This window comes from Cyprinus carpio, unplaced genomic scaffold, assembly GCF_018340385.1.
Source record: "Cyprinus carpio isolate SPL01 unplaced genomic scaffold, ASM1834038v1 S000000101, whole genome shotgun sequence".
NCBI lineage: Eukaryota > Metazoa > Chordata > Actinopteri > Cypriniformes > Cyprinidae > Cyprinus > Cyprinus carpio.
Window position 1 is genome coordinate 1 of NW_024872853.1, and position 21357 is coordinate 21357.

Below are 21357 nucleotides of genomic sequence, written 5' to 3' on the forward strand. Positions count from 1 at the left end.
TCAAACTTAGCAGAGTTTGGATGAGTTTAAACTTCAAACTGATTTGATCCAAATGTGAAATTTTCACTCCCTCCAAATGCACCTTTCCCTACCTTTCCATTTGTTTTTTCAACATTGTGGATTTTTATTATGAAATTTTTTTTTTGTCCACAACCCTTTTAATCAAGTAGCTTTTAGATTTGCAAAACTAAGGATGAAAAATTTATATGGGACCCCATGAAAAAAAGTCTACTATGCTAGGCAAATTTTTGCTGACATATTTTGGTAAATAAGGTATAAATGTTAAAAGTACTGACCCGGACCATGGCCCAAAAGACCCTACTACTCAGTACTGTGCCCGGTGACCAGGAGGCCCAGTGTTTAGGCTTGACTTAATTTCCAAAGGACAAATGGGCCCCGTGGTTCGAACCCCACTCCGGGAGAAGCTTTGGTCCCTTTTAGAGTTAGGTGAGGTTTTAAATTTCAGAATTGATTTTGATCCCAAAATGTGAAAATTGTAACTCCATTCCAAAATGCCACCTTGCCCTACCCTTTCCATTTCGTTTTCATCAACATTGTGGATTTTTTTATTATGATTTCTCTTTTTTTTTGTACTACAAAGCTTGTAAGTCTAAGTAGCTTTTAAAATTTGCAAAAATAAGTTGAAAAGGATTAGAGGGGAAAAGGAAACAAAATGTTACAACTGCTAAGGCATAGATTGCTGACTTTAGGGATAAATAAGGATATAAATGTTAAAATTACTGACCCCATGACTCATGGCCTGTAATGACCCTCCATATGCCGCTAGTGGTGCACAGATGACCAGAATGGCCGAGTGGTTGGCTTGGACCTTAAGATCCAATGGGACAAATGTGCCTCGGGGTTCGAACCCCACTCCTGGTAAAGCTTCGGTCCATTCAGGAGTTAGCGTGGGTTGAACTTCAGATTTATTTTGATCCAAACCTGTGAAATTGTCACTCCCATTTCCAAAGGCCACCCTTGCTTTACCCTTTCCATTTGTTTTCATCACATTGTGGACTTTTTTTATTATGATTTCTTATTTTTTTGTACTACAAACTTGTAATCTACGTCAGCTTTTAGATTTGCAAAACTAAATAGAAAAGTGACATAGAGGACACATGAAAAAAATTTTCCTAACTACTGCTATGCAATATTTTGCTGACATATTTATGATCAATAAAGGTATAAATGTTTAAAGTCGACCCGACCCCATGGCCTGGAACGACCCCACATACTGCAGCAGTGTGCACAGTGACCAGTTTTGGGGAGTGGTTAAGGGGTTGCTTAAGATCCATGGACAAATGTTTTTCGTGGGGCGAACCCCATCCTGGTAAAGCTTTGGTCCATTCAGAACTTTCAGAGTTAGCAAAGGGTTTTAAATTCAGAACTGTTGGGCCAATCGTGGGAAAATGTTTACTCCCTTCCAAAATGCCCACCTTTCTTTGGGCCCCAAAACCCTTGGGTTTTCATCAACATGGGGGTTTTTTAGCGGGTTTTCTTTTTTTTGTACTACAAAGCTTGTAAGTCTAAGTAGCTTTTAGATTTGCAAAACTAAAGTATGAAAAGTGATATAGAGGACACATGAAAAAAATGTCTACTACTGCTAAGGCAATATTATTGCTGACATATTTAGGGATAAATAAGGAATAAATGTTAAAATACTGACCCCGGACTCATGGCCTGAAAGACCCTACATACTGCAGTAGTGTTCACAGATGACCAGAGGCCCAGGGTTAGGGGTTGCGCGCAAGCTGGGAAACAATAGTCCCCTTTAAAAGGGGGGGAAGAAGGGAAAAAAGAGGAAGGAAGAAAAAGAAAGGGGGAGAAAGAAAGGAGAACGAAAAAAAAAAAGGTGAAATTCATGTTCAAAGACATTTTTCCTTAGCATGCGCCAGGAATACAATTTCCGGTTTCTTCATGTGAGAATTTGCGCATTATATTACACGTTTTCCTATTGCAGGTGTTCACCAAGACCGGGGTTCGAATCCAGCTGAAGACAACTTCTTATAATATTGTTAATTGCTTTAAAGGTTAATTAAATGTACATATGTTTTACAAATGTACATATTTTTCCATGAAAATTACACCAATGGAAATGTGTTTTGTTATTATTAGTTATTTAGTACTTGTATTCATATTTTATTCTGATTAAGCATGTTGTTATTTGTAATTATATTCATATTATTCTGATAAGCATGTTGTGTATTTGTAATTATATTCATATTTATTCTGATTAACATGTTATTATTGTAATTTTATATTTATTCTGATTAAGCATGTTTTTATTTGTAATTATATTCATATTTATTTGATTAACATGTTGTTATTTGTAATTATATTCTATTATTCTGATAAGGGATGTTGTTATTTTAATTATTCATATTTTTCTGAGAAGCATGTTTTTATTTTTTAATTAATTCATATTTTCTGATTAGCTGTTTTTATTTTAGTTTTTTTTGTTAAATTTTTTTGGGTTAAACATTTTTTTTTTTTCAAGACACTTTCAATCTGTCCCCTTTTTAAAGAAAAAAAGATGCAAAATAGTAAATTAAATTCTGAAAATGTCTGTGACAAATGCCATATGCAAATTATTTTTAAGACATACGTTCTTTGTTGCAGTGTACCGTGAAACTGTATATTAAAGTAAAATAAAAAAGCAATCATTTGCCATTTTTTATTTTTTTTTTTATTTTTTTACACAATTTGCCAACAAACAGTATGAATATTAACCAATTCATTTAAATAAGTTTTTCAAACACCTTAATACAAAGGGAATAAAATGAAAATGAATGTATAACAAAAGAAATAATTTCAAATTGTTTTTTTAATTTTACAATTCTGCTAACAGAACATAATGATTAATTAAATAAGTTTTCAAACATATTAGAAAAGGACATAAAACAGTAATAACGTTTTCAAAAACATGTCATTCTTTCGTGCACCTTCGCATTGGGTTTGGCAACTTGATTGACACCTGACTAAATCGCTACCCCTCCACCTATTGTCTTATCTACTCGCTGAAGTGCTAGTATTATTGACTGACGAATATTGTAGATGCGGATAGCGATACAAATGCCTTGTAAGTATAAGTAGATCGTAATTTGCAAGTACTGACCCATGGCACGCTATCTAGAGGTCATCGGAAACAAAATGACTACGACTGGCTAGAGCCACACTAATTGCTGAAGAGTGTATTGACAGGTAAGGGACCAGGAGGTTTGGCCGTAGTGGTTCAGGACTCATGGACTTGAATGAACCCTACACACTGCAGTATGTACACCCATGACCAGTATGGCCGTGAGGTTTAAGTCTTTGGACTCCCACTACCTGGAACAGCATTTCCTGGGGTGTTTCATACCCTCAGTCCTGTTAGATGCGTTGGTGTCCATTCAGAATTATCGACAGGTAGGATGCGCCTTCACTTCAGAACTGATTTGAATATCCAAAATGTGATAATTGTCACATCCATTTTCCAAAATGCCACCTTGCCCTACCCTTTTCCATTTTGCTTGCTCCATACAAAAACATTTGTGGGAGTTTTTACCTATATGCATTATCTTTTTTTGTACTAGCGAGAGACAAGCTTGTAGGTCTAAGTAGCTTTTTAGAGTGAGACTGAAAGCTAAAATTATGAAAAGTGATATAGGGCAGCGGACACATGATAAAGTAGACTATCTTCAATGTACAAGTCTACGTCGAACATGCTAAGGCAATATTATTGCTGACATATTTACGGGACGCAAACATAAGATAAGAATATGTTACAAGAACACCTGACCCAATGAAATCATGGGCCTGGAATGACCCCTACAGCTGACTTGCAGCTAGTGTGCTCGGCAGATGATCCAGGGGATGTGCTAGATGTGGTTAATTGCGTTTGGACGATGGCAGTAGGCCTCTTTGGTTCGAACGGCCCACTTCCAGTTGACGATTGCCTCTTGGTCGACACTCTTGCAGCGTGTTATTCGACCGTGCAGGTAGAACATGCTAAAGAACGAACTGATTTGTAGTCTCAAACTGACTTGTGATAGGTTAATTGTCTACTGCGCAGTTCCAAAAATGCCACCTTGCTTTGACCTCTGCCCATGTGTTTTCATCAACATTGTGGTGTTATTTTGAGTATGATTGAGTCTTTTGGTTTATGCTACTACAAAGCTTGTAAGTTCTAAGTAGCTTTTGAGATTTGTGCGCCGCCAACGATACTAAAGTACGATCGAATAAGAGACCTATAGAGGCACTTACATGAAAAAATGGTCTTCTACTGCTAGGCCCATGTATAGTGCATACAATATTTTGAGTGCGCATAAATAAGAAGGAACCTAAAATGTTAACTATGAAATGATCTGCTTCCGGACTCATGGCCCAGATATGACCTACCATATTACTGCGCAGTACTGTGCACTACGGCTGACCAGCTTGGACGCGAGTGGTTAAGGCGGTTTGCGACTTAAAGATCCAAAGCGGGACAAATGTCCTCGGTAGGGAGTTCGAATCGCCCACGTGCCTGTGAGTAAGCTTTGGTCCATTCAGCAAACTTAGTGGAGTTACGTATATAGAGTGAACTCAGGAACTGGTTTTTGATTCCAAACTGTGGAAATTGTCACTCCATTCCAAATGCCACCGTTGCTTTGTCTTACCATGCTATTTCGCCCTTTCCCATTTTGTTGTCAATCGGACATTGTGGATTTTTTGATAGGTACAAAGCTTGTTAAGTCTCAGTTAGCTTTTAGCATTTTTTGCAAAACTAAAGTACTGAAAAGTTACTATAGAGTGACACAGGAAACAAAAATGTCCTACAGCAACTGCTAAGGCTATATATTATTGCCTGACCATATTTAGGGATAAATATGTGATATAATAATGGTTAAAAGGTCTGACCCAGGACCGCATGGTCCGGAATGACCCTACATACTGCAGTATTCTCTGGTGCACAGGTGACCAGGAGGGGCCGAGTGGTTAGCGCATTGTGACTTAAGATCCATAGTTGGACAATGTCCTCGTGGGTTCGAACCCCACTCCTGGTAGAAGCTTTGGTCCATTCAGAACTTAGTGGAGTTAGTATGAGGTTTAACTTCAGAACTGGTTTGATCTTCCAAACTGTGAAAATTGTCACTCCATTCCAAAATGCCACGTTGCTTTGCCCATGCTATTTTGCCCTTTCCATTTTGTTTTCATCAACATTGTGGATTTTTTTGTACTACAAAGCTTGTAAGTCTAAGTAGCTTTTAGATTTGCAAAACTAAAGTATGAAAAGTTATATAGAGGACACAGGAAACAAAATGTCTACAACTGCTAAGGCAATATTATTGCTGACATATTTAGGGATAAATAAGGATATAAAATGTTAAAAGTACTGACCCAGGACTCATGGTCCGGAATGACCCTACATACTGCAGTACTGTGCACAGGTGACCAGGATGGCCGAGTGGTTTAAGGCGTTGGACTTAAGATCCAATGGGACAAATGTCCTAGTGGGTTCGAGCCCCACTCCTGGTAGAAACGAATCTTTAAAAAACCAGAAAGTTTGTGTTCATATTACTTTGAATGCATAATGGCCGGTTTCTCAGGCAGGGTTCGAGAAGACCAGGGTTATTCAAATCTTGCCCTGGAGGGCCAATGCGGTGCAGAGTTTGGCTCCAACCCTGATCAAACACACCTGAGCATGCTAATCAATGTTTTTGGGATCATTAGAAAATCACAGGCAGGTGTGTTTGATCAGGGTTGGAGCCAAACTCTGCACCGCATTGGCCCTCCAGGGCAAGATTTGAATAAACCTGGTTTAGACTAACCAGAATTAGGCCATTGTTCATTTAGGAGATTTAAGTAATTTTTATTAACATGCCTTAAAAGCATTACTTGTGTGCATCTTGAGACAAAACAAAGGCACTGATATATTTCAAAGTCAGTCAGTGCAAGTCCCTTTCAGTTAAAACAGCTCAGATTTACACTTAAGTTTGGGACTAGGTTTAAACCTTGTCTGTGAAACCGGGGGAATGTGTCCTAACGATGTAAAGATGTAAAACAATGTTTCGGTGACGTCCCCAGATAATACACATCGGTCGTTAAAGGTCATTATTTATTTCCAGGCAGTTTCTAATCTGATTTGTCACTGTCAGATAATAAAACTTGCAATAGCTAGTAAAAACCCAAAAACGGTTTTTATATAGCCTAGACAATGAAGTCTACTAAAGTAGAAGAAGAATATAAAATAATTAATTTCTATTTCCGAAGTTCTTTATTAGCATTAATTCATAAGAGCTAAAGGGAAGGCAGAAAATATCATGATAATAAAATTAAAAAGGCCAGAATTTTAGTAGAAAGGTTTTATTTGTAGTTCTTGAATAGCTTTAATCTGAGCTCGTATTAAATGTGCAGCTGTTAGGTCGGGCACGAGGAGGAATATTTCGTTGCAACGTAACTGAAAGTACCATCTCTGTTGCATCTGGAGGGGCGACATTCATAACATCCTTGCACTTTGCTACATTTTACTAGTTTTTTTACATATTGTAGAACATTAAAGCAATTGTTTAGTAATATTTACTCATATTAGAAAGCTAAAATCGCATGGCCTGTGTAGAATCGTACCATATAAACAATGAAATTTAAAGGAAAACCCCTCTGTCAGCTATAAGTGCGCGGTGCCCGGTTTCCTCAGCCTCTTTCTGTTATAGGTAAGAGTCCGGTGGGAAAGTTGAGCTCGAACGGCTTGTCACTTATCAAACTCTTCGAAAGTAAGTAAAACTTTAGTTATCACTAACACGATAGCGGTAAACATATTTTACTTTTATCGTGTTATTACTGAAGTGTTCCGCTATGCGTGTGGCGCCACGTGGCTGCGCATGAAACTCAAGTTAAACCTCCCTGAACTTGTTCAGCTTCCTCCACATCACGCACTCATACAGTTGATCAGACGTGAATAAAAACCATGTTTCACGAGTTTATAAAACTTTCATGAAGCATGTGGAGTTGACAGTGACAGCATACATGAAGTTTCAGTGTTGTAGTTTGTGTTTTTCATGTGTTCATAAAACAGGGTGGGTCATAAAGAAGCATGTGTAACGGATCTGCATGTGTCATCTAATCCTGACCTACAGGTCTCTCTCAGCTGGTTTAAATCTGGGTTACACGTGTTACTCTGGTTTATGTGCTCTTCATGTCCTACAAGCCAGTGTCAGTGACTCGCCCTTTTTAATTGGCATAAATAAAACGCTCATATTTTGCTTGATGATATGAATTTCACCCCATTTGAAATGCCAAGGTAAATTTCATGGTATTTTATATATACAATACAATTAAGCAGTATTTTGTTATCACGCTTTGCATTTAAAAATGACAGCTTGATAGGAGATGGCAAACAATCAAATTTTAAACTTTAATTATTCTTGTTTTAAACACTGTATGCCATATCAAGCATGCTCTTTCTGGAGGCATTTTTTCTACAGCACTGGACACTGTGTAACCAAGTACACTAACTTTTCATAAAATTCTTATTATTGGTAAATTATTTTGACTTAATGGAAATAATGCTATACGTCTTTATTCATCACTCTATGGACCAGATTTACTAACAGCTTAAAAAAAATTAGCATTAAAAAAAAAAAAATACTGTCAGGATTTAATAAAGACATTCCATGAAAAATTAGCTGTGAAAAAATGTGGACAAAGTTAATCTATCGGCTGACCTTATTGCATATATGCATTTATAGGAGTTTCCCTTTCAGATGCAGTATTTATGGGAGGAGAGTATTAATTAAATTAATGAATTTAAAAAATAAAATTGATTCAGCGTTCACTCATAATAAATTTATGGAAATTTGAACCATAAAAAGCATGTCTTAAGTTAACCCGTTTTGGCCTGACACGGCTGGGATAGTTGCTAATTTGGAAATCCTTAGTAGATTGCATTGGTTTTTTAAATTTGCACATTGTTCGTAGGTCACCTGCAGAACTTTCCACTCCCATATATGCTTTTATAGGATTGTTGTCCCATGCTAATTTGCCCTGTTTAGTCAGTCTGGCTCTATGTCTTTTGTGGGCCACAGGTGTCAGACGAGTTAGTACTTGGTGCTCATTTCTCAGCTCTCCTAATAATTAAATGCTCATTGTTAAAGGGAAGGGAAGGTGAAAAGCCCTCGTCGTCTCTTGTTTTCTCTGAACACTTCAGCAGGTGAGTGTGGAAAATGCACTGCATGGTGTTTGTAACCTGTGTGATGGATTTTCAGACAAAAGAATAGTTCAGGTAGTTTAGGAGTTTGGATTTTGTTTGAGTCTGAATTGTGGCATGAATTCGCCCCATTTTCACTGTTATTTTCTCTTAGGGTAGAAACTGATTTTGACTGCCATCCTCCCACCCTTAAAAACACGTTAACAACATGGTTTTTTTCCCTACATTGAAAATTTTTGGCGGCCGCCAAAACGATTTTTTGTCCCGCCAAAGCCTTATTTGATCTGTAAGTGTGTTTTGTGAGTGAAGCAGGCTACAGACGGAGTGACGGAGAGAACGAGCAACAGCGCCCCTCCCCCGCGCGCGCACTCTCCGTCTTCAGTTCTGTCTTTGCTCTCTCACTCGCGTCAAAATCAACTGATCCTAAAGGTCGGAAGACCGAATCCATGTTTCACGTGGTGCATTAGGATAATATTTTTTGATGATTTACTGATGGTTGTGGTTTGAAGTCAAAATAAAAAGTTGCCTTATCTTCTCTTACAACTTGTGACAAGCATTCCGCACATGCAGCTGACATAACTTTAAATAAACGCAAAAAAAATCTATCCAGTTATGAAGTGTTGTGTGTGTGTGTGTGTGTGTGTGTGTGTGTGTTGACAAATCTTTCGCGATGTCCTAACAGCCAGGATTCCCACACACACACGTCCGCTAAAGTCCGATTCGCGACCAAATGACTCCTTTGAGCCGATTCATTATAATGAATGGTTAAAGCAATCGGTCTGCCCGTCAGTGTCGATGTATAACAAATCATTACTTCTTAGAAGAACATACACATCTGAAATGAGAAAGTAAGTGTGCTTACCCCATTTAGCAAGAGTGTTTAGTAAAATTTAGCCTTAATAATCCACAGTATGTATAGGCCTATGACAATGTGTAGTAAATTACCTATAAAAATCATTTAAAGTTAGACTGGAGTGAGATGAAACTAGATCAAAGCACAAAGCAAGCTGTTGCTAGCTAGCTGCTAATTGTATTAAATTTTATATGGTAAAAAATTACACTATTACACCTTTTAACGCTATTTTAATGCTACTTTTTAATTGATATGATTATACTAAAATAATTATCAGGTCTATCAAAAAAGGGTTTTATCTTTCAAAACTATGAAAGCCAGTGGTGGAAAAAATCACCGCTTTTTTTGCAAAGAGTGCAAGAAAGGATGACAGTGAGAGTGACAGGTAATATCTGTGTCTGATAATTGCATAATTTGTAAATAGATAAATTGTGATACCTTTGACATTTAAAATATACTTTGGTATCGATGATGTTTACATGTAAAATAAGTTGTAATCGCTTTATTTTACTATCTAGCCTGACAGTGATCGTTTTTATTCATGAATAAATAGGATAAAAAAAAAAAATCACAAACTGTTTCTTTGTATTTATTTTAAATTTAACATTTATTGTCAATATTGGGCTTGCGGATCATGTGGGTATAGGGTACTCTTTGCTGTGTGTGGATGACCATGTCGGTCAGCCACCCACCGAAGACCAATTTTGACCCAGGAAAAACCCTGGTACGTAGAATAATTTTGGCTATTTTCAACCTGATTCTTGCCATTTTCACATAATGTACACTACAGTATGTTTTGCATATCTCACATAGCCAATGTTTTAGCTGTTGGTGTAGCATTTGGTCCAGTCAAGGTTTGACAAGTTAGCACGGTCTAGTTAGTCCTTTCTGGAAAAAATGCCCTAATTGCGCTATTCAACTAAACCTTGTTTACTATTGACAGACATTAAAATATTTAATGAGATGGTCAACTTTATATAATGACATTTAAATGTACATTTAATATTAATTGGGGACTTTTGTTTTTCACATCACAGCTCAGGATAGTTTTCTAATGAAGGATTTGGGATTGTGTGCATGTTTCTCTGATTTTCCTGTAGCTCCAGTTATTGTTTCAGATGCCATTTTATTAACCAGGTGATTAGCTTAGAAAAATGTGTGGTAATCAACAGCAATGTTGCACATGCAATACTTTGGCATCAAGTTGAAAATAAGCCAGAATATATGTATTTTAAATATAATAAGGCACTGTAACTTTTTTTTTAATTTGTCAAAGGGATAAACCATTCATTTGGTAATTGTCAATAGGGATGTAATGATTCACTAACTCACAAAGCGATATGTTTCATGATGCTGGTTTCACAATACGATTTTTCCCAAAATCAAATAATAATAAATAAATCTCTTTATATAAACAAACTCTTTACATTTGAAATTAGAGGAAACAACTGCATTTTAATCATGATCCGAACAAAGATGCTGCATACATGTAGCATGAACAGTTTTTGATTCAAAAATTTGATTGTATAGTTTAAAAATTTGAAACAAAAAACAGAATGGTCTGAATTTATACTAGATAAAACTCATTGAATGAAACCGAAACAGCAGACTGGCTACACAAGGGCACAGATTCACTTTCTTACAGCAGGTGGCATTTATGCAAACAGCAGCGATACAACGTTTCCCTGCACTGTGCTTATAAATTAGGGCTGTGCAATTAATCGCATGCGATTATCATGCAAATCTCTGTGTATTAAATGCTGCTCCATCTGAAAGCAGGTGATGGCTATTTACTACCAATCACGGAACCAGCTTTACTGGTGAGATGTGCATGATAATCGCATGTGATTAATTGCACAGCCCTGTTATAAATACTACTTTAATATGCATTATACAGAGACAAGGTGAGGGGAAAAAAATACCATCTAGGCCTATACTTTTTCAGAAGACAGTTCCCATCAGACTTCCATTCAGTTAAACCCCCACCCCCAATTATATCACTAATGACAAAATTTTCATTTTGCTGTGGAATAACCCTTTAACTGGGCATATAAATACAATATTATGTTTGAATATATTTAATGGTTCATGTTAAGATAACATACTTGTTTATCTGAAAAACAATGCTACAGACAGTTATTCTCCTTTGAAAATGTGCGTTCCGGGCTGGAATGTTGGTGTTTGTTTTGGTTTGTGAAACCGCCCGCTGGCAGTTTACCCAATTGTATTGCAGCACTCCGGGTTGCCAGTTGGCGGAAAAACACAGCGTATTACATTTAATTCATCGTCAAGTGCGCTCGTTCCTGTTTGTGTTGTCGATCTGGCAACCTATGTGCGTCAAGTCTGAGGAGGAGGGGCCAGGTGAAAAAACCCTCTCCAATATTTTGAATTAGGACTGCAATACCTAGTTCAACCACTCGGTGTCAATCCTACATACAGCACCTTTAACATCTCAACCGACTTGAATAGTCAAATATCATCGATTTTCAGCCGGCTAGGCAAGCATTGTTACATCTCTAATTGTCATCTTTGACCAGACTGCACATACAAAATTTGACAAAACTAAATAAAATCACATTGTCTATATTCAAAAACTTCCAGTAGTTATATTGGTTCCCTTGATGAATCACTATTGGAATGTTTCCCTCGTGAACTCTTTGTCTTCTGCTGATATGGACTGGCTGTTCTGCAGGCTTTCTGGATGCGCTTGGTTGTTTCAACCTCTGCCCTCGTTTACTGTGTCCAACATCAGCTCAGACTAATTTTCAGCATCTGCCAATTTTTTTTTGTTTTTTTTCTATATGCTGTAAATGAGCTAGAGGATGGAGAACCAGCGGGGGTCTCGAGCCAAAAGAAGAAAGTAAACACGAACAGACAAGGAATCTGCCGAATTCAAATGACGGAAAGAGGAAAACACACTCGTTTGTCTCGGTCTGAAAATCAGGGTTCTGAAGAAAAGGTCTTTTGTGTCATGATCGGACATCTCAGGGCATTAGAGGAGAGAAGGTTTGGTTCAACCGCAGCGTATATGAGCAAGCCGACGGCGCTTATCAAACCTTGTTGAGCGCAGGGACCGGGACACCTCCGTTTTCATCTTCCCAAAAGATCGAATTCCCCGCACCCTGGTCTTCAGGGCTAAACGCAATGGTGCGCAACAACTGCAAGAGGAGGAGAACCAAACGTACACCCGTTCTTATGCGTCACGTCAACAGCAGCGGGGTTCAACCCACCAGCGCTCCTCGTCTGAACCTGATCGGCAGCTCCCAAAAAGTAGCAGGAAGAGGGTCTTCTCTGAGACCGAACGCGCCCCTCAAAAAAGGGAAAAGTATGGCTAGTTTAGGGGCATGGGACAATTGATTTTAAGGAACTGCCTTTTCATTTATTGAACGGTGTGTTTTTGTGAGTTGTTTGTGGATTTTATTAAATATTTTTCACCTTTCAAAAGCCTCAACCTGGTTTGTCTCACTATTGGCTGCTGGGTGAAAGTTGATCGGCGTGAAACTAATCCAAGGGCCTAGGCATGCAAAATCTGTCCCATTGTCTGCAACCCGTGTCAGCAAAAAAAAAAAAAAAACTTTCTGTTTTAGTGGTTGAATGGACTTCAATTCAAATAACCGTTCTACAAAATCTATGCGAATGCAAGACCTAGACAACATAATTCGATTTTTCCTGCATCATGAAGTTGGTTTTTACAGGATATACAAGTTTACTATTAATCATCTGCAGTCTTTAATTTATCATTCTGAACAGCTGATTCTGACTTTGACAGTAAAGGCCTGTTCATGGCAAGAATGAAATTAGATCAGAACGAATAACTAATGAAGGGTTTGTTCACAACAAGGTCTTTCACATACTTATTCAAAACAAACTAAAAGATTATTCAGGTGCTTGGGCTGAGAAAAACTTGAATGCAGGAAAATTTTTAGTAATGAATACTGTATTCAAATTGTAATTGCAAATATCCAAATTCAAGAGAACTAATATAAATTAAATGGTTCTGAAAACAACAAATTACCATACAGTGTGAAAATACTAAAAAGGAAGTATGTATTCATACATGTGGCACATATGGATGGTGCTTGGCTTTATTTACACTTGCTTATGTTTTAATGCTTTTTGTACACTTACTCCTGAATGAATTAAATAAAAAATTCATTAAAGACTGACATTTGAATTCTTATTTTTTTTTTGTACTTTCTAAATGTGTTTCTAAACCTGTATGTTTGCTAATTCTAATGTTCACGTCTCCTTTTTATGTTCTTAGCATCACAATGAGTGGACTTCAAGGACTCGCCCAGGAGAACATCTGGTTTGACAAGTCCAGATACGACGAGGCTGAGAGACGCTTCTACGAGGGCATGAACGGCATCCCTCAGACACCTCAGGTACTGCCCCATACAGACCCGGGTGTCTGACCAAAGCACTATTTAAGTCTAAATCTTCCTCATTTCGCTTTTCACACAAGCCAGTAAATGTCTTAATGAATGAGGGTGACAGAATCCTCATGGTGAGGCATGAGTTCCTGTTTTACTCAGCTGCTGTACGTCTGTCTATAATCTATTTTTTCCAGGTGTCTGCTTTTCTTTTCACTCATATGCTGAATAGTCTGCACTGACAGCGCTTCTCTATGCACTGGTGCATTTTTGTTAGCTTGCTTGCATGCTCACTCTCTCTGCCTCTTGCTGGTTTGTTTGACACGGGCCTTTTTAACCCGCTCTACCCTTCCAGGAGAGAGATGCTAGTGCCATCCTGCAGGACATTGCTAAAGCCCGACAGAATATCCAGCAATCCCTAGCCGGAGTGAGTACTGCCTCCAAAATATGAAAGAAATCTCATTATAATCTCAACTCATTTTTGGAGCATACTGAATTTGGTACTGTAATTTAACTAGAGTGATTACTGACGCTCGATAACTGTCGTCCTGCATAGGACCAGTTTAAAGGGCTGATTTAAGTCCACTTCATGAAGCTCTAACCAAGTTGGAGGTGAAATTAACAGGACAGTTTTTAGTTCAGCTGCTGATCACCCACAAGACTGGAGCTACAGTACAAACACTCGCCCTCCAAAAATATTCCCTGTGCTATTTTAGCATGTTTACAGAACCCCTTCTGTGCCCCTGGCAGGGAGAAATAAATCAGTTGTAGTTATGGATTAGTAAACTGTACATGCAGATTACTAACCAATGTACACAATTTATGAACTGTGTAAGGATTTGGAGGCGCGGAAGATTTGGTGGATTAATTTTTTGTGTTTTGAATTTAAACAAACCTGAAATTATTTAAATTATTTTAAATTAGTTATTCTAAAATACTAAAAAAAGAATTGTGCTGAAATATCTTTGATATAGATCTAAAATGTCTTTCATATATATATATATATATATATATATATATATATATATATATATATATATATATATATATATATATATATATATATATATATATATATATATTTTAAGATTGATCCCTTACATAAAATCTAAAAAAAGATTCAGTTTTAAAGAAAACAAAGATTGAGTTTTGCAAGCAAATACTCTTTCAGTCTTTATACTTCAAAATTTAGTTGTTACTTGCCATTTGTTTGTAAATATTTGTGAAATTTACAAGCAATTTTTAAGTGAAAAATGTTCAGTAAGTAAATCTTACACAAGTAATTAAAAATTATATATATATATATAATATATTGGTGTACAAACAATTTTTAAGCCTTAATGAATTATTTGTTTTTTATTAGTGAGGTGCCCATCTGCCATTGTTCTGATCAGATTGTCCTGCACCAAACATATGCCATTGTTTGAGTTAATTCTACTGTGCTGGGCTAATTATACTAACTCGAGCAAACAAAGTTTTAGAAAACTGAGCTTTTGTTGTTGTGCGTTCAAAACGTATTACATTATATGTTGATGCTGATCATTTACAAATATTGGGCCTTTGATGAGCCAATATATTGATATAGCTGGTCAATCAATGTAAGTTATGATTGGGAGATTAAAAATTAAGTTCTTGTATGAAATATATAAAAAAAAGAAAATTATAAAAATAGTCCAGTCTTCTTACAAAAACTTCAAATTTGCTTACTGTATTTTAGCATCATCGCAATATACACTATATTCTCTAATTTTATATTGTCAGCAAAGATATTGCGATAAAATGTATTGTCCAGCTCTAATGGCAGTGGGCTGTATTTTGTAAACAAATAAATTTTATGGATGGGTTTTAATTTTCACTAAAACACCTAAATGATCAAAATGTATTTCTCATAGACTGATAAAAGTTTGCATTATGCTGCATGTAAATAGTTTTGAATGGACCTTTACATTTGAGAACCAATATTGAATGTAAACATGATAGTTTAATTTGTGCTTTTTGCAAAACTTTTTTTTTTTTTATATATGTACATCATTTGGGATTAGAAGTTGGTACATCGATAGGACCAATTAAAATCATTTCTGATCTGCTGCACTCTTTTTGGGACTTTGCTTGTCAATATTTTAATTTTTGAAGTAAACTTCTAAAATCACATGCACAGATTTCTTAAAAGGCTCCATAAATTTCCCAAAACAGACAGAAGCTCCCACGGTCTCTTCTCAATGATGCTGCAGTATTTGATTCCTCTGTCAGCAGTTACTTGACACCTCCCTTATCTTCAAAGCATATGCTTACTAGACACTTCAGAAAACTCAAATGCACTAAGAATCAGAGATCACCTCAAATATTTTATATAAACCAACTGTGTTCACCTAAACTCACTTAGCTGTAGCAAACTGTCTTGTCGTGCAAGTAGGTCTAGCTTGATCTCCTTCCCAGCATGACATCTTTGGTTGTGTTTATGTGCCTGTGCTTTTTTGCAATGCATGTGCTGCACTCTGTTGTTCTCAGTCTTGTTCATCTGTCATCATTAATGTTATAAGAGGAAGCAGGTTGCTGTGTGGTTGCCTGAGGATGTTAGTGTGTGTTTTTGTGGTTTGTGCTTTTATGACATGTTCTGTGTTTAAGCAAGCAGAGCTCGACTACTCAGCAAACATGTGCTTGCATGTTTTTATTTGCATTTTGAGAAACTGTAAAGATATCTTAAGTTTACCTTAAAATGAAAATTTGCTGAAAATGTACCTACCCCAGTCCATTCAAGATGTAGAAGAGTTTGTTGTTTCATCAGAACAGATTTGGAGAAATGTAGCATTATATCTCTTGCTCACCAATGGATCCTCTGCAGTGAATGGGAGCCGTCAGAATGAGAGTCCAAACAGCTGATAAAAACATCATAATAATCCACACCAATCATCAATTAATGTCTTGAAGTGAAAAGCTACATGTTTGTACAAAAAAAATCCATCAAGACGTTATTTAACTTCAAGCCGTTGCTTCTGGCTAAGTCCATAATATTGCAATATATACAAGTCCTTAATGATGTATTTGCTTCTTACAAACATGCAGCTTTCTGTTTCACAAGAGGTTAACTGATGGTTTGAAGTGGTGTGGATTACTTGTTGACTATTGTGATGTTTTTATCAGCTGTTTGGACTCTCATTCTGACGGCCCCCATTCATTGCAGAGCATCCATTGGTGGCAAGTGATGCAATGCAAAATTTTGCCAAATTTGTTTCAGTGAAGAAACAGTCGTCCACATCTTTAATGGCATGAGCATATGTTTAAGCAAAGTTTCATTTTTGGGTGATCTTGTCCTTGAAAAGAGCTATGCACAGTTATGTCTTCGCAACATGAAGGTCATTAAAAGACCAATTTAAAGTGAAGCAAAAAAACAATGAAGGGCCAATGAAAGACATTTAATGCATGCATTCATCTTTTCTATGGTTGCTTGCTCTCTTTGAATTTTAATAGAGGCAAAACTCTGTTGCTGTTATAGTAGTTTATCTCTGTCTATTTCTCTGATTTGTTTTGTGGTTGTGGTGGTTAAATTAAATGTGAATCTCTCAGGCGAAGACCGCTCTACAGGGTAGTAAAGGGCACACTCGCACTCAAAAACCACGGGAGAGGAAGAGCGTAAGTGCTGTGGGGCAGTTCAGCTTCACGTCTGAATGAAAGCATGTGAATGGAGCCTGGAGCAGCGTGGATCATGCACACATTACTGCTTGACACTTACAAAACAGACTGTGTTTTTAAGGGCACAGACATAATGCATGACGGTTTTTCATGCATTCGTTTAAAGTTTAAGCTTTCACCAAAGTAAAGTGCATGCAAAATTCAAGTAGTAAAATGTTATTTTAGTGTTTCAAACATAATATCATGCTATAAATGCATCCACATGATTTCCGTTTAATTAAGGTTGACAAATCTTTTGTTTGGCATGTCTGCAGTCACAGCCCTGCAAGGTGTGTGTTTTTTTTTTTTTTTTTTTTTTTTTAACAGTCAGCTCTTTATGAGATGTAATTCACTAAGGTTCAGTTCTCCTCCATCTGATTTGCAGAGTCAGAATGCCAGCAAGTCTGAGGATCAGAGTGAGCTGGTCTCTCGTCTGAAGAGTCTGGAACTGGACAACAAGAATCTGCACAAAGGTACGTTTGAGAAGAGACCGATGTGATGGCTGGTCCAAAATCAAATGAGTTGCCTACATAGACAGCAATTTCCCAGTTCTTGATGTGAAGACTCGATGGGTGTTTGTTGACACTTGTCAGTGAAATAAGCCACAATGAATGATGGTGATCCAGTGTGGCTGTGTGCATTAATGCAGCACAGTTAAGAAATGTTTAACTTTATACAAATGAGGACTGATGCAGCAACTACCAATCAGAGAGAAGAAATTGAAACTCATATGAGAAATTAACATGACAGTGTAGGATTTTACTGTATGATTTGTCTCTGCTCACATGCGGCAATATAAAAAAATGCCAATAGTTTATTATCTTTAAAGTCAGACCTTGATATGTGCATTTGATTTTAGTGGCAAAAATGATTCCTTGTATATTTGTAATCACATTCGTACATCAGTGTGTTTCCTTTGTGATCAGATGTTCAAAAGTTGTGCCAGGTTTCCACAGAATAAAAGTTTTCCAGGCATAGAAAATTCATAGAAACTTTCTTGTATGAGTATATATGTTTGTAGTTTATGCTCAGCTCTACAATATTTCATCTGCTAGAAAACTGAAAAAAGTACAGAAGGTATGGAAATTTGCTGGTCTGAGGTGTGGAAACCAGTGCTATTTTTATTTTAATTTTTATATGCTATTGTAGTGTATCTTAATATGTTTTTAGTGAGGGTTATTATAGTTTAACAAAAGCTGTAAAAAATATTTTTGTTACTTGAAATAAATGTTAACTGAAAATAAAATAAAATATTATATAAAAAATTATTTCAGTTAGTTGCCTTTGGGTAATGGTTTTTTCATTTTCATTTAGACTTTTTGTAATAAAATACATGTAATATGTACAAAATAAAAACTGAAAATATAAAATAAAATAATAAAATCTATATAGGAAATAGAAAAATGAACTAAAATTGTTAGAACTGCTGAAAATTGGAATAAAGACTAAAGTAGTATCGCAAATACTAAAATAATAAACATTTTTTAATGGACTTTTTTTCATATTATCAGTATTAATTGAAGTTTGTGATTTTTGATGTTTGCTTTTTTAACTTTTTCTCCCAAACTGTAATTAAGTTTTATTTTTATTTATTATTATTTATTTTATTTATTTTTGGCAGCATGCTCGAGTTTGAAACGAAACCCCAGAGATTCAGTTTGTGTAAATTGATTGTGGTTAAAGCTGCTCATGATCAGTGTGAGATTAATAGAGCTGGTAATTTTTTCAGTGGTGGGATGATCTGAGGGCAGGTGCTGTCCAAATGGAGTCCAGAATGGCTGTGCTGGAGAAGAGACAAGCGCCGGCTTCAAAGACTGTTACTGTCACCAAGGTAGATGTGAAATCTGCCCTCATAAAGTTCAATGTTTGTGTATTAAACAAAATTCAGTGATTCATAACCTGCATATTTGTTTTATCTGAAGGCTGCTCCTGTCCAGAAGCCCAAGGTGTGAGGAACACTAATGGTGCAGATGATGAACGATGACGACATTTGACCTCTTTGGCAGTGATGAGGAAGATGAGGGAAGCGGAGTCGTATCAAAGCAGAGAGGGTGAAGGAATACGCCCAGAGGAAAATCCCAAAAAAAACCAGTCCCTCATCGCAAATCTCCATCTGCATGCTGGACGTCAAACCTGTACGAGACCTTAAGCACTCAGTCTTTAAAGTGATGAAGGATAATTCCTCAGTTTCAAATATATGGTTTTTTTATTGATCAGTGGTACGACGAGACTGATATGTCCAAGCTGGAAGAGTGTGTGAGCTCTGTACAGATGGACGGCCTCCTGTGGGGAGCTTCTATAAACTGGTTCCTGTCGGCTACGGCATCAAAAAGCTGCAGATCAACTGTGTCGTAGAAAGACGATAAAGTGGGAACAGACATTCTGGAGAGGAGAATCACCAAATTTGAGGACTACGTAAGTGCGTATATTTTTTGCTAAATCTGCGAATAAGATCAGGTCACGTTTCTCCCCACAATCAAAGAAAAACTTATTTGTATAAAGAAAATGAAATATCTTAGTCAGATAGTAAAGTATTGTGCTTTATTATAATTGCTTTTTTTTTTTTTTAACATTTTTCTCTTCCAGTTTTTCCATTAATGGGTCCAGACATTGTACTTTTGCCATTAGATCATAATCGTTTAATCATGAAAATAAATAAATGGGTTAAAATAAATTATAAATAAAAAAAATACTATTACAATAAAAAAATACAATAAAACATTGGTCTTAAATATAGCTTTATTTGGGCATTATGTACGTACCATTGTAAAAGCAAAATCTGTAACATTGTATCCCAGTAAATATTGTAAAATATGTTCAGTTAAAACACATTTATAAAGTTTATTTATAATGTATAAACATTTGAAAAAATTTATTTTATGCATAATGGAAATTATTATAAAATAGAGGATAATTATGGGGACAAATGAACAGTTGCAATGAAAATAAAGAAATAAAACTATTATATAAATAGTTTTATAATATATAAAAATAGTTTTTAAAAATAGTTGTTTTATAGTTTGACATTATTTTACACTTATTTTATATTGCAGTGAAACACTTATTTTATATTAACGTATTAATATTTGCAAATCGTGTGGGTTGATGCATTACAGTACTACAGTAACTGTTATAAAATAATACAAAATTTAAATATTTATGTCATGAAAATGAAATAATTTAAATATTAAATTTGATAAATAGATCAATGAAAGTTATCACAATGACCAAATAAAATTACATATATTGGTCCTTCATTTATTTACAATATTACCTTTTAAAATAAAATAATTTATCATGGTTAGGTGAATCCGAATGGATAAGTTCTTGTATTTTTTTTTTTTTTTTTTTTTTGATTACATATAAACTGTTTAGGACAATATTCAAAGTTTTTATTGACAAATTACTCCAATTGTTCCTCATTTGTTTGCCCGGGTCCAGAGTGTTGAGCATTGCTGCCTTCAAGCAAGATCTAGGCCTGACCTCCATCTCCATTCACACTGGAGTTCTGCTGCTTTTTTACTTCACCTCAGTTGCAATAAACTGTTCAATACATTGAACCAACTCACTGTTGACTCGTTGCATGGGCTCTACAACAAGCCACAGGGAAAAAAAAACACAAATGCAACAAGAAGGTGGAGCTAATGACATGCTTTTGATTTTTGGTGAACTGTTCATTGAATCAAAATGAGAGCACAGAATGTGTAACTGCTAAAAAGCTAAGTTTTAAAGTCCAAAACTTTCCAAGTCCAACCCAGAAACCAGAATAAAGAGGCTGAGTGAAAGTGGCTTTCTACTGCAGCAAAGTCCCTGGTATCTTCTGCCAGAGAAACTAATAAAACCCAGAGTTCCAGCTCTGTGGATCGGGGATACACACCCCCACCTGTGTGGCATTGGAGTGTGTATTTCAACACTAAACTTATTGTGCCAGAACAAACAAAGAAAATCAGAGAAATCTAAGCACGATTTTGAGTTGCATCCCAGTTTTAGTCTATATTCCCTCCAGTTCTGTAAGAAACGGGAATAGAAAAATCCTTCACCGGGGCCCCCCCACCCCCAAAATTAGGGTCCAAAAACCTTCGTGCACAAGACTTGGGGCCCAGCTGATGAAGCCCTTTTCATCAGGGTAAGGGCCCTGCCCCGTGGTCGATCCGGGGCTTCTGGGAAAGGGCTCTTGGGGAAAAAGTTGGGTGTTTGGGCCCCCCGTCAAATCACAGCAGTCTGAAAGAGATAAGATACTTTACTAAGATGTTCCCCCAAGGGAAAAACATTTCACATGGTCTTTGAAACTCCTTTCT

At 36.4% G+C, this 21357-nt stretch overlaps 1 non-coding gene and 1 pseudogene across 1 annotated transcript; both read left to right on the forward strand.

The window, feature by feature from the left end:
* The first annotated feature begins 5411 nt into the window (after positions 1-5411).
* trnal-uaa lies at positions 5412-5496 on the forward strand. The gene has a single exon. It is a non-coding gene; the product is annotated as a tRNA-Leu (tRNA).
* Positions 5497-6681: 1185 nt separating this feature from the next.
* LOC122142750 lies at positions 6682-19474 on the forward strand (annotated as a pseudogene).
* The last annotated feature ends 1883 nt before the right edge of the window (positions 19475-21357 follow it).